General features: G+C 46.2%; 1 non-coding gene across 1 annotated transcript; it reads left to right on the forward strand.

The window, feature by feature from the left end:
* The first annotated feature begins 11,633 nt into the window (after nt 1-11,633).
* On the forward strand, nt 11,634-11,829 carry LOC127053001 (U2 spliceosomal RNA). Its single transcript, XR_007774927.1, has one exon. It is a non-coding gene; the product is annotated as a U2 spliceosomal RNA (small nuclear RNA).
* Nucleotides 11,830-13,386: the final 1,557 nt, after the last annotated feature.

Here is a 13,386-nt window from a genome sequence, read left to right on the forward strand (position 1 = left end):
GAACCAGTCTGGCCGTTCTTATGTCTCCCTTGGCGCAGCAGTGTCACCCAGTGGGCAGTCAGAGTAATGCACAGAAGGTGTTTTCCTTTGGCGCAGCAGTGACACTCAGTGGCCAATCAGGGTAATGCACAGAGCATGTTTCCCATTGATACAGCAGCGACACCCAGTGGCCAGGTGGCGTAATGCACAGCGTGTGTCTGCCTTCTAGGAGCAGTGACACCCAAGGACCAGTCGCGGTAATGCACAGAGTGTGTTTCCCACCAATCTGGGTAATGCACAGAGCATGTTTTCCATGAAGTAGCAGTGACACCCAGTGACCAGCAGGGGTGGCATCAGCCTCTTCCCATTTGGTGGTGGACTGAGGTGGGCTAGACAAAAAAATTGCAGTGCTGTGCCCCCCATCACCTGGCCTCACTCTTCACGGGGGACCATGCCTCTGCTTCTTCTCAGTTGAAGGCCAAGCTCATCTCCTCGCCAGGGTTTACAGCAATACAACCTTTATTAAAATAAAATAGTAAACAGGGCTTACTCTAAAGAAATAATCTAAATCTGTCCAAGTTTTAGTATTAAATTCAAAATCCTCTTAAATAACCCAACAGAAACCAAAACCTAAATGAATAATTGAAACCAAAAACAATGCTTAATTTAAAACCCAGACAATAAAAAACTCTGTTTTTAAACATAAAAACTAAGAAATGCCATAAATTAATAATTTCAAAATTTTATCAAAAAAGGTGTGCTACAGCAGGGTGATAAAATAATATAAAATAAAAAAGCCCAACCATTAAAACCTCCTATAAAGGAATTGAATACTTGAATACTGGCAAAATCGGTATAAAATATGCAGAACTATGTCAAAACCGGTATTGCAGGTCAGCCATTCCATCCAGTAAATGTCAATGAAAAGCTCCACTTCAGCTAAAAAAAACTCCAAAACCAATAAATCAAAACTGTCACAGCCTAAAAAAACCTACACAGACGCAAAATTAAACCTGTACCAACATTGGAAGAAACGAGGTAAATTTCTAATTCTAACTTCTTGTTTCTCCCAAGAAGAAAGTGTTTTGCACCCCAGGAACCAGGCTGTTACTACAGGTTTTTTCCGACGCCACCTCCTGGTGCGCAGAGGGAATTGACTGAGAGATGTCCCTGCTAATTGAACTACCACCTTGTTCTCTGCCAGCAGGCTCCACTGATGAGCTGGGGAGTGACCTGACCGTGGCAGCCCCTATCTGCATATTAAAAGCCGGTGAGTACATTTGGGGTGGGGACCCACATGAGAAGGGATGTGAACAAATTGGAGAGAGTCCAGCGACAGGCAACAAAAATGATTAGGGGGCTGGGGCACATGATTTCTGAGGAGAGGCTGAGGGAACTGGGGTTATTTCGTCTGCAGCAGAGAAGAGTGAGGGGGGATTTGATAGCAGCCTTCAACTCCCTGAAGGGGGGTTCTGAAGAGGATGGAGCTCGGTTGTTCTCGGTGTTGGCAGATGACAGAACAAGGAACAATGGTCTCAAGTTGCAATGGGGGAAGTCTAGGTTGGTTGGATATTAGGAAACACTATTTTGCTAGGAGGGTGATGAAACACTGGAATGCGTTACCTAGGGAGGTGATGGAATAGCCATCCTTAGGGGTTTTTTAAGGTCAGGCTTGACAAAGTCCTGGCTGGGATGATTTAGTTGGTGTTGGTCCTGCTTTGAGCAGGGGTTTGGACTATATGAGCCCCTGAGATCTCTTCCAACCCCGATATTCTGTGATGTACAAATGGGCCCTGAGCAGTGTTCTCTTTAATTTGTTACTTCCATGTGTGGAATTAAATTTTTTAGGTGTACCAATATGGAGGTGATGTGTGGTGGGGTGTGGCTGAGGGGTTTGGACTGTGGGAGGGGGCTCAGGACCGGGGCAGAGGGTTGGTTTGTGGGGGAGTGAGGGCTCTGGCTGTGGGTGTGGGCAGAGGGGGCTTGGGATGAGGGGTTCAGGATACAGGAGGGGACTAAGGGCTGGGTGTAGCCTATAGGACTAACCTGCTTGCTTGTGTATGTATATCTTTTCTTACAGTTTAAGTATTTGGCTTATTGTAATAGGTTTATAGGCTCATAGACTCATAGACTCTACGACTGGAAGGGACCTCGAGAGGTCATCGAGTCCAGTCCCCTGCCCTCATGGCAGGACCAAATACTGTCTAGACCATCCCTGATAGACATTATCTAACCTACTCTTAAATATCTCCAGAGATGGAGATTCCACAACCTCCCTAGGCAATTTATTTCAGTGTTTAACTACCCTGACAGTTAGGAACTTTTTCCTAATGTCCAACCTAAATCTCCCTTGCTGCAGTTTAAGCCCATTGCTTCTTGTTCTATCACTGGAGGCTAAGGTGAACAAGTTTTCTCCCCCCTCCTGATGACACCCTTTTAGATACCTGAAAACTGCTATCATGTCCCCTTTCAGTCTTCTCTTTTCCAAACTAAATAAAGCCAATTATTCCAGCCTTCCTTCATAGGTCATGTTCTCAAGACCTTTAATCATTCTTGTTGCTCTTCTCTGGACCCTCTCCAATTTCTCCACATCTTTCTTGAAATGCGGTGCCCAGAACTGGACACAATACTCCAGTTGAGGCCTAACCAGCGCAGAGTAGAGCGGAAGAATGACTTCTCGTGTCTTATTTACAACATACCTGTTAATGCATCCCAGAATCACGTTTGCTTTTTTTGCAACAGAATCACAGTGTTGACTCATATCTAGCTTGTGGTCCACTATGACCCCTAGATCTCTTTCTGCCCTATTCCTTCCTAGACAGTCTGTTCCCATTCTGTATGTGTGAAACTGATTGTTCCTTCCTAAGTGGAGCACTTTACATTTGATTTGCATTAGATTTATATTAAAGTAAGTTTGGCTGTAATGCAAGGGACTTACTACAGGCCATATCCTGTATGTTACGCTAAGGCAAAGTTAGCATATCTATATTGTGACCTTTTACTCAGAAAGCAAAGTTGACCTTTATCTTGTTACTTAAATAGATAAGTACCACGCCTGTCTAAGACCTTTACCTAGACCAGTCGACAATGAAGAATGGCATGGGGGGGGTTCAGTCTAGTACCCACAGACTTAATAGGTACACCACAAGGGAACTTATGTGTGTATGCACATATCATCAATATGCACAAACATGCTAGCCTGTGAAGTAAGCGTACCCTAATGTTTTGTGGGTAAGGAATGAAATTTGGGCATAGGAGGAAGGATTTCTGGCACTTGTGCCCTATAAAAGAGGTGACCCACCTCGCTAGAGCACTTCACTCTATCATTCTGGCTTACTTCCTCCGCTTTCTCTCTCGATTCTATCTATCTACTATCAGTAGGCTGTACTTGGTCTTCTTAACCTTTAAGTTTCAAGGGAGCTAGGTTAAGCTTGGTTTCCCAAAGTTTTTATTCTTTGTTTATTAGGTTTTGATTTTAAATTTAACTTAGTCAAGTAAACCCTAAGTAACACTAGCTTTTTCTTAGCACTGCATCTTTCACTCAAGAATTGAGAAACCTGAACTGCAAGGCTGGTCCTGTGTCTCTTACCACCAGATTATCAAGGAAGGGTGTGAGTATATTAACCAAAACTTTGTTGCATATAAGGCCCTATGTATCTTTTGAATAGCAGTAATGCAATTGTAACTTTGCACGTCTGGTTATTTTACCATTTACTTACTATTTCACTGATTTTAATAAAAAGGTCTTTAAGGCTATAATCTGTCTCAGTGTGAGTTTCCTGTCATATCCCCAAGGGTCCTTTGTAAATTCTGTGGAGCCTGATTTGGGATAAGAACTTTCATCTTCTGGTCAAACAGATTGGCAAGCCTAAACCCCATATTAATAATATTAATAATTAATTGGTATTAATATTACTAACTAAATTCAATACAATTAAAATTAAACTAATAAATTAAATTTCCACCATATTATCCTAATTAATATTATTAGTATACCCTAAATCAAGCTACATGGGGCAGAGAGTTGGGGTGCAGAGGGATAAGGGCACTGGCTCTGGGGCTGGCAGCTCTGGGGTAGGGTTGGAATGAGAGGTTCGGGGTACAGGAGAGGGCTCAGGGTTAGGGCAGAGGGTTGGGCTGAGGGGGGTGAGGGCTCTGGTTGAGGGTGCGGGTTCTGGGGTGAGGCCAGGGAGGAGGGGATTGAGTACGAGAAGGGGGTCAGGCTAGGGCAGAGGGTTGTGGTGGGGGAGTGAGGGGTTGGAGTGCAGGCTGCCCCAGGGCTGCAGTGGGGATAGAGGACTTCTCCCATCCCCCTCTCACCAGAGCAGCTAGAGGCCAGGTGAAGGGCACCTCTCCACGCTGCAGGAGCTCCGGTGGGCCTGGGCTGAGGGAGGGGCTCCTCTGGAGGGCCTAGTCTGGGCCAGTCTGGGCCATGGACTCCTCTCTCCCACAGCTTTGGTATGCCTGGGCTGGGACAGGGGAAGGGCACCTCTCCCAGCCTGCACTGCCCTTGAGATCCTGCTGCATGGCCGCGCAGCTTACAGGGAACTGAGGTCTTAAACCCAGACAGGTTGAGATCCACTGGTCTCATCTGGAGATGGCTCCTTTCTGAGTACCCTGCAGTGCCCAGCTCAGAGAGAAGCAGCTAGCAGGAAGGCTGGTGGAGAGGAGCAGCTAGCTATGGCTGGCGGAGAGGAGCAGCTAGCAGGAAGGCTGGTGGAGAGGAGCGGCTAGCTGGATGGCTGGCAGCGAGGAAGGAAGCAGGAAGGAAGCTGGCAGCGAGGAAGCTAGCAGGAAGGCTGGCGGAGAGGATCAGCTAGCTGTATGGCTGGTGGAGAGGATCGGCTAGCTGGATGACTGGCAGAGAGGAGCAGCTAGCTGTATGGCTGGTGGAGAGGATCGGCTAGCTGGATGACTGGCAGAGAGGAGCAGCTAGCAGGAAGGCTGGCGGAGAGGAGCAGTGAGCAGGAAGGCTGGTGGAGAGGAGCAGCTAGCTGGATGGCTGGCGGAGAGGAGCGGCTAGCAGGAAGGCTGGTGGAGAGGAGCAGCTAGCTGGATGGCTGGCGGAGAGGAGCGGCTAGCTGGATGGCTAGTGGAGAGGAGCAGCTAGCAGGAAGGCTGGTGGAGAGGAGCAGCTAGCTGGATGGCTGGTGGAGAGGAGCAGCTAGCTGGATGGCTGGCGGAGAAGAGCAGCCGGTGGTGGAGACTGCAGCAGAACCCCATGGAGAGGTTTGGCAATCAGCCGGCAGCACAAGCAGCGGAACATGTAAGATGCCTCCCCATGCCTCACCCTGTTTCCACTCAGGCTGGGAGGTAAAGTCTGCAGATGAACTTCTGAACTCTGGGGCTGCACTGACCAAGGACAGAAACTGTGGGTGGGGTGACTGTTGGGTTGCTGGACTTAAGACCCTGAGGGGAAAAGGACACTGACAAACTTACTTGGGGGAGGTCTTTTGCTCATGGTTTGTGTTATGGAGCCTGTTTGTGCTGTTTCCCCACATAACGCCACATTGTTTCCCTCCTTTATTAAAAGGCTTTTGCTACACTCAGACTCTGTGCTTGCGAGAGGAGAAGTATTGCCCCTTAGAGGCACCCAGGGGGTGGTGTATAACTGTCCGGAGTCAGTGGGTGGAGGCTCAGGCTAGTTTGGCATTGTGTTCTTCAAACAGAACCCCTAGATACTGACCCCGGCGCTTGTTGCTGCCAACTCTGATGGGCAGAATTGTTCCATTTTGAGGGGCTCGTCCGTGACCCCTGGGTCAGTATCCCTGTCAAGCACCTCTTGAGTGATCCGCTACATTGGGAAACTCTTGTGTTTCTATTCTGAGGAAATGACTGTTTTTATAGTGGCTAATATGTCAGGTTTGTTGGGCCCTGGCTCAACAGCCTCTAGCTGAGGGGCCGCAGCCTCAGCCAATGATTGGGCAAAAGCACTGGGGCAAACACTGGAAAAGGTTGTGCTGTCCCATGCTACATCAAACTCTTGTAGTATGTTCAGGTTATTTGCTGGTGAAGAGGAGTTTGAAGCCTGGTTAGAGCACACCCCTGAAATGCCGCAGGAGTGGGCCGGACCCGATGCAGATGCCCGATGCAGAAAAGCAAAGATGTCTACTAGAGAGGCTTTTGGGCCCAGCATTAGATGTGATTTGCACCCTGAAGCTCATTGACCCTGGGGTCAGTGTGAAAGACTGCCTAGAGGCCCTTGATCACACACAGCCACTGTAAGTTCCTTAATTCCCAACAGCTAAGGGGCGAGAAGGCTTCCTCCTGTATACAGAGGCTGGAGAGATTGCTTCCGAGAGCTGTCATGAGGTGAGCAGTGACTGCTGAGCAGATGGATCAGACAAGACTGGCTCAAATTGTAAGAGGAACTCAGTATCAGAACCAGATTCTACTTCATCTCCGGCTAAGAGAACAACAGTAACATTCCCCAAGCTGATAAAAGAGGTCAGAGAGAAGGAAGAAAGGCAGGCTGCCAGTGGGTTTTGGGAAGCCTAAACATCATAGCCAGCCTGTACAAGACCACTGCAAATGGCCAGTGTACTGATGTTGAGCACCAGAGAGGAACCTGCCTAACAAATGCAGGTTTGAGAGAACTGATAGCTGAACTGCAAAGCATCATTGACCGAGCTAAGACTTCCAGGAATAAGGAGCCTCAGGCTGTTGCAATGCAGAAGTCAGCATTTAGAGCCACCATCCCACGCAGGCAAAGGGGGAAAGGACAATTCTTCTGCTACCAATGTGGTCAGGATGGGCACAGTGCGGCCAAGTGCCATAATGAAGAAAATCCCTCCTTAGTGTATGGAAAGCTGAGGATCAGTTGGGAGAGATCCGGTAATTGTCAGAGGGTCTGGGGATGGGGACAGGCCTGCGTGATTTGAAGATTCCCCCAGGAAAGACTGTTCAGCTGGGATTCCCTCAGGACTGATAGGGCCTCGAGCAGAGGTCATGGTGAGGATTGAAGGGGCGGAGTGTAAAGCCGTGCTTGACACTAGATCTCAAGTCACTATTATATTTCAGTCATTCTACCAGCAGATGCTTAGGCACCTGCCTATACAGCCACTGACTGGCCTTGGTCAATGTGACCTCATCATGGATGAATACCCTACCAAGGGTATGTCATAATGCACCTGGAATTCCCTGAGGAGGTTGCTGGGGTAAGAGAAGAGGTAGCCACAGCTGCCCTAATATGCCCTGACCCTAAAGGGACCTCTGATGTGTCTGTGCTGATAGGGACCGATTCCAGTTTCTTCAAGGTATTTGCGGATTATTGCAGATGATGGGCTGGGGACCAGTATGTGAAAACCTCTGAATAATCTTATCTGGGGATACTAACAAGAACAAATCTAAGACTAAGAATAAGGAGAGGTCCCCAAAGCCTCCTATGCAGAGACACTATGGTCCCTTTAAATCATTTGGGACATGGCGGGATGAGAGATGTGAAAGGGCTTTTCAGGAAATCATTATTTGCCTGATTTATGTGCCAGTCCTAGTCCTTGCTGACCCAAACAAACCATTTATCCTGCATGCTGATGCCAGTTTGGAGGGTTTGGGAGCAGTCCCGTGCCAGGAAGTGGAAGGTAAATGTAAACCTGTAGCCTTTGCCAGCTGAGGACTGTCTGATAGGAAAACTCACTATCCCATTCACAAGCTGGAGTTCTTGGCCTTGAAATGGACCATCACTGAGAAATTTCGAGACTGCTTATATGGTGCTCAGTTTCAAGTATGGACAGACAACAATCCACTGACTTACTTGTTAACAAGTGCTAAGCTGGATGCTACAGGGCAGAGATGAGTGACCACTTTTGCTAGCTGTGACTACAGCATTCAATACCAATGAGATGGTATAATACAGAGTGTGATTTGTTGGAACCACAAATTCTTGGCTGGGGAGAGGATGTAAGCAGGGTCAGTTTGAACTCTACCCTGACATCTGTTGGTGATCTGTTGTAAAGGACTTTTGGGGCTGATGTAATTTGCATGGTCACACCCACCTTGCATTGCATGTTTGCTTGTCCAAACCGTCACTTCAGCTGCTGTGGGATCCCCAGTTTCTTTGTTATTAGGGCAGGAGTAATAAAGTGTAATTATACTGGTTATATGAATCAAGGACAGTAGAACGGTACTTGGCATTTCATGACTGAGGGACTAACCCTAACCTAAATCTCTGTCGCTAGACAATGCACATGGATTCTAAAGCACAATGAGTTAAGACAGATGGAGAACTAGTTGTAGATGAGGTCTATTTTAAGGATCCTTAGTACTGAACTTCTTTAATCTCTTTTTGGTGTAAAAACAGAGCTGATTTTGGTTCTGTTAGGTCTAAGTTAAGATTAGCTACAAATAGTTTTGTGATATATCAAAGGCTATGATCAAGTGTCTTGTTGTTTTTAATCTTGAAATGAAAGCTTTATCTGTATCTCTGAAACTTTAAGGCAAAAATATTATCTCAATTACATTCTTTCTATGTCACTGAACTATGTTCACTGATGCTTGGGTTTGAGTCTTAAACATATTTTTGGTAACTGGTTCTGTTCTCATATACCCACTGAGAACTGCAAAAATATAGTTATCTGCAAAACCATTGGGGCTGGGGTGTGGTATTCAGCCACTGTTTTACTCTTAATTCTGCAGATTAACTTCTAGACTCTAGGGGGCTGAGTAACTTGAGGGGCAAATGGCAGCATTCCAAGCATCACTTCCCATGTTTTTCTCTTTATCTCTCAGAACAGTTGTGCTATGCCTTTTACCTGTCAATACAAAAAAGGGAATCTAGGTTAAAGCATATTACCAAGTACTACTACAGCAATTCTCACATTCCAAAAATTTTGTCTTTACATACCAGATACAGGAAGGACAGACCACTTACACTAAGAAAAAAAATACCTGTTCCTTCTATCCACAACATTTTGGGTTTTGGAACCCATAACTCTTAATGGCGAACACTTTAGGGGGGAGGGTGAAGCTCTCAGTCCTCAAATGCTAGGTAAAGTTATTCTGTCCTTGATTTAAATAAACAGGATAACAACAATTTATTACTCCTGCCACAATAACAAAGAGACTAGGAACCCCCACAGCATCAAAAAAACTGTTTGGACAAGCACACCCGTCATGCAATGTGGGATGGGTGTGACCATGCAAATAACATCAGCTCCAAAAGACCTTTACAACAGATAACCAACAGATGTCAGGGTAGAGTTCAAACTGACCCTGCTTAAACTAGATTGTCGAAAAGATTTAAAAAAAACCCACTGAACTTTACATTGCACCAAATGAGGGTGAGAAACAGGGGGCTGGAATAGGAACTTGCTCTGTCCACCCCATGCATTGACCTGGTATTGCAGTGCCTCCAAGACCGGTGCCTCTCCTTCTGGGGAGAATCTTCTGGTTAGAAAAGCAGAAAGAATTTTACTGTAATGATGCCCCTTTAGAGCAGATTTGTTCAAGTTGTTGAAAACAGGTTGGAAAACCTTGCCTTCTTTACAATAAAATATTGTTATGTTTTCTCAGGGTCTAATGTTTTGTGAGGCTGTTGATAGATACGTGAGGTTCTTTGTCTTGCTAGAGGATTGTTTAAGGAGCTGGGATCCTTTTTTTCTGCGGTGAGTCTTTTCAACCGTTAGTATGAGAGATAAAGGCTTTCCGGGCTGTTGGGGAGATGGTTGGTTAGTTGGTTGGTTGCACAGGCAGAGACGGGGCTGTTTAAAGCTGTGACCGTGTATCAGGTCAGGTTAGCTGCAGCTCACCAAACCCCGAGGATCTGAGGTGAGCTACTTTGTAGCAGATGCAGGCCAAGCAGCAGGTACTATGCCTGGTCTCACCCTGGCTGGCAGATAGAATCTCAATGACTGAGAGACTTTTTCCGTTGGACTGTATGAACCGGAGCCGTAAACTCACTGAACGTTAAATCTCACCAAATGAGGGTCAATCCAGCTTCATCATTGTATCCACTCATTATACTCCACACCTGAACATAGTCGTCATATGAACAACTTACCCTCCTATCTCAGTGTCTGTACATTGACCCGTTAACCTTTTACTCCCAATCGGGGCTATTGCAGATGATGTATTCCTTATGCCACCTGATCTTAAACTGACTTTTGCACCCCCTCGATAATCTGTAACGTTATTCCCTGACCACCAGAAACTTCTATGCCTAAACTCTGTAGCGTACACTTTTTTTTTAAACATCAACTTAGTAAAATCAGAGGCTGTCAGAGACTTCAGGAGGTCCAACCACCTGCTCAACGTAGGACTTATCCCCCACTAAATCCCCACATGTCCCCCTCTGGGTGGGGTTGAGTTCGCAGTCCTGAGTTTAGCAGGCCAATGCTCTGGTCACTGAGCTATCCCTCCCCCCTACATTGACACTTGTTCAAGATCCCGGCTCCTGCTCCTTTGCAAGGTGTGTGCGTCTGCTCCGGGTTTTAAGCCTGCTAACCCAGTGGAGGGCCAATTGCCCTCTGGCTTCCCGCCTGGCTCCCTCCGCGATGCGCCTGGGTGTCAGCGGGACTATCTCAGGAGAGCAGCTTTCCCCCTCCCCCACATCCCAATCTCCCCCCAGCTGGGGAACAGCAGGGGCAGCACTGAGAAAAGTCTCCTTTGAGCGCTGGAGGTGGGCGGGGAACTCTCATTTCCATACCCAGGGTGCATTGCGTGCAGCGAAGCAAGTCGCTGCTCAAGGGGCTGGTTTTGCTCCCAATGTCCCCAGTTCCAATGAGCCAATTTGGGTTTTAAATTGGTTCAGTTAAATTTCCTCTAAAAGGGAGAGGTTTAGTGGGGCTGTCAGTGTAGTCACTCCGCGTGGAGTGGAAGGTGCCTTTCCCCTGGCAGTGCCTCTGCAACTTATTCTGGTTTTCCTTCAGATGGTATAATTCTTTTGTTCTCCTCTACTTCCCTGCTCCTGAAAAGAAAAGAGCTTTCCCTGGAGAATAATGTATATGATTTTCTACCCAATTTTCTGAGGTTGTGAGCTCATGTAGTGGAAAGAAAGCCAAAATGTGGTTGGACTTTTGCTCCTTGAACAGTGCAGTGGTGTGTGTCTCCTTGGCTAGCTGCTGCCTGTTTGTGGCTGTGAGGTAACCCTTAGCAGTGATGGCAGGGGGACAGCTGTCTCTTCTGTTCTGCAGTAATGCTGCAATTTTTTATTGTGCCCCTTCCCTGCTGCAAACCCGGCAGGCAGACTTGGTGGCTGGTGGAGGTGGGTTGAACCCAGGTTTCCTTTGGCAGATGCCTGGTTGAGAACTGGTGCTGTATCCTAGTCCTCCTTAGTCATCTCTGTCTAAGCTGACCAGCCCTAATGTCTGTAGTGTCATCTCATACTTTGGAAGCCTGCTATTTACCCCTTTCAGTTGTAAAAACGGACTATTGATTCCTACCCTTTCTTTCCTATCTGCTAACCGGTTACTGATCCATGAGAGAGAGGGGATTGAGCTGTCTGGAGTAGCTCGTGACTGTGAGTGGCAACCTCAAGGAAGCCTGTTGAGAAGCAGGACACAACCCCCAAATCGGTTGTGTGCTCTAGACAGATTTCACGAAGTGTCAGATTCTGGATGACGTGCCTTTTATGACTTTTTAAACCAAAACTTGCTATTTGGGGATAATTTAAGCGTTCTATGCAGAGGACTAGAAATGTTTTTATTAACCTGTATTTTAGATCATTTTAGCATTCGCTGGAATCAAAGTTTTAAATCTGTTCTTATCACTTTAATAACTGATACTTCCTCTATCTCAGGACTAGCTATTAAACTGATTTTTTGGAAAAGGGAGACGGAATATCAACTTCCTCCAGCCACTGCACACAGCGCCCTGTTATTGCGGCACTGAACCTCCAGGGACAGTGGACCTCCCTATGGGGAGAATATCGTGGTTGAAGAGCAGCGAAGAAAAGTGGTGTTGTCTGTGTTCCCGTTTGGTTTGTACTGAGTATGGTTTTTGAGTCATTTGTAAATTTATGGTCAGTTATTAGTTACATTTTATTATTAGGCCTCTGAGCTGAAAGGCTGCTCTTGCAGATTTTACTTTGTTGATGTTTGTAGGTCAGTTAAACAGCTGCTTTCTTAGTCTATTCTGTGTCAGTTCTTAAACCGCTCTCCTTAGTATACCTTCCAGAATTAATTGCATGGTTTGGATCATTCTTTCCCTCATCTCCACACAAAAGAGGAAATTTCCATCCCTTTCCCGTTGGGAAAATGCCACCGTCTTAACCTAGGAAACAGTTTCTGTAAATGTTTTGCCCAGATGAGGGCTAGTTCATACGAGCAGAAGAGGAGGAAGGTTGTGGCCCTTTGAGTGACATTCCTAGCGTGACTCAAGGAAAATAATTTTTAAAAAAAAGTGTCCAGGGCCGGTGCACGAGCGGCTCGGGGGCAGCAGGTCAGTGGGTGGGTTTTGTGCAAACAAGGTGTCATGGTATAATCCCCCACTCTGAACCTTAGCATCCAAAAAGAAGAGGTAACAGATGGGGTCTCACCAGAATAAAAAAACAATTAGGTTCTTAAACAAGAAACTTTTAATTAAAGAGAGAAAAACAGTAAAAATTAGCTTTGTAAATTTAAGATGGAATAGGTACAGGGTCTTTCAGCTATAGACACTGGGAACACCCTCCCAGCCTAAATATGCAAATACAAATTAAAATCTTTTCAGCAAAATACCAATTTGAACTCCTTTCAGCCAAATACACATTTGCAAATAAAGAAAAACAACATAAGCCTAACTCGCTTTATCTACCTAGTACTCACTATTTTGAATCTATAAGAACCTGTATCAGGGAGATTGGAGTGAAACCTAGTTGCACGTCTGGTCCCTCTGAGCCCCCAGAATGAACAACAACCAAAACTAACAGCACAGCACAAAAACTTCCCTCCCTCGAGGTTTGAAAGTATCCTGTCCTCTGATTGGTCCTCTGGTCAGGTGACAGCCAGGCTTACTGAACTTGTTAACCTTTTACAGTCAAAGAGATATAAAGTACTTCTGTGCTATTAACTTTTCTTATCTGTTTATGACACACCGCCCAAATCGCTGACAGTGTGGAACCACACTGGCAGTGATTTCTCCCTAGAACTTTAAAATAAACAGATCAATAACCACATGCACCCTTACATATGCTACTAATTATGTACAACTACAAGATTCTTTACATTGTAAGGACAATGTTTAACCAGTTGATTGTGGGAAACTTTTGCAGGAGAGTGCATCAACTTCTTGATCTGTTGCCACTGCAGACCTTTCCTGGTTGTGGAGAGGGTCACCTCTCCCACGCCACCGTTACTTTTCCCTTTATCGTAGACACCGTCAGGCCACTCAGCGTCATCTCCTCCCTGGGCTGTGAACTGACAAACCTGTAAGTCTCTGTAATAAAAGGGCTTGAGAGAATTAACGTGGTACACTCGGGGCTTTAGGGAGGAA

The sequence above is a fragment of the Gopherus flavomarginatus genome, chromosome 5 (genome assembly GCF_025201925.1).
Source record: "Gopherus flavomarginatus isolate rGopFla2 chromosome 5, rGopFla2.mat.asm, whole genome shotgun sequence".
NCBI lineage: Eukaryota > Metazoa > Chordata > Testudines > Testudinidae > Gopherus > Gopherus flavomarginatus.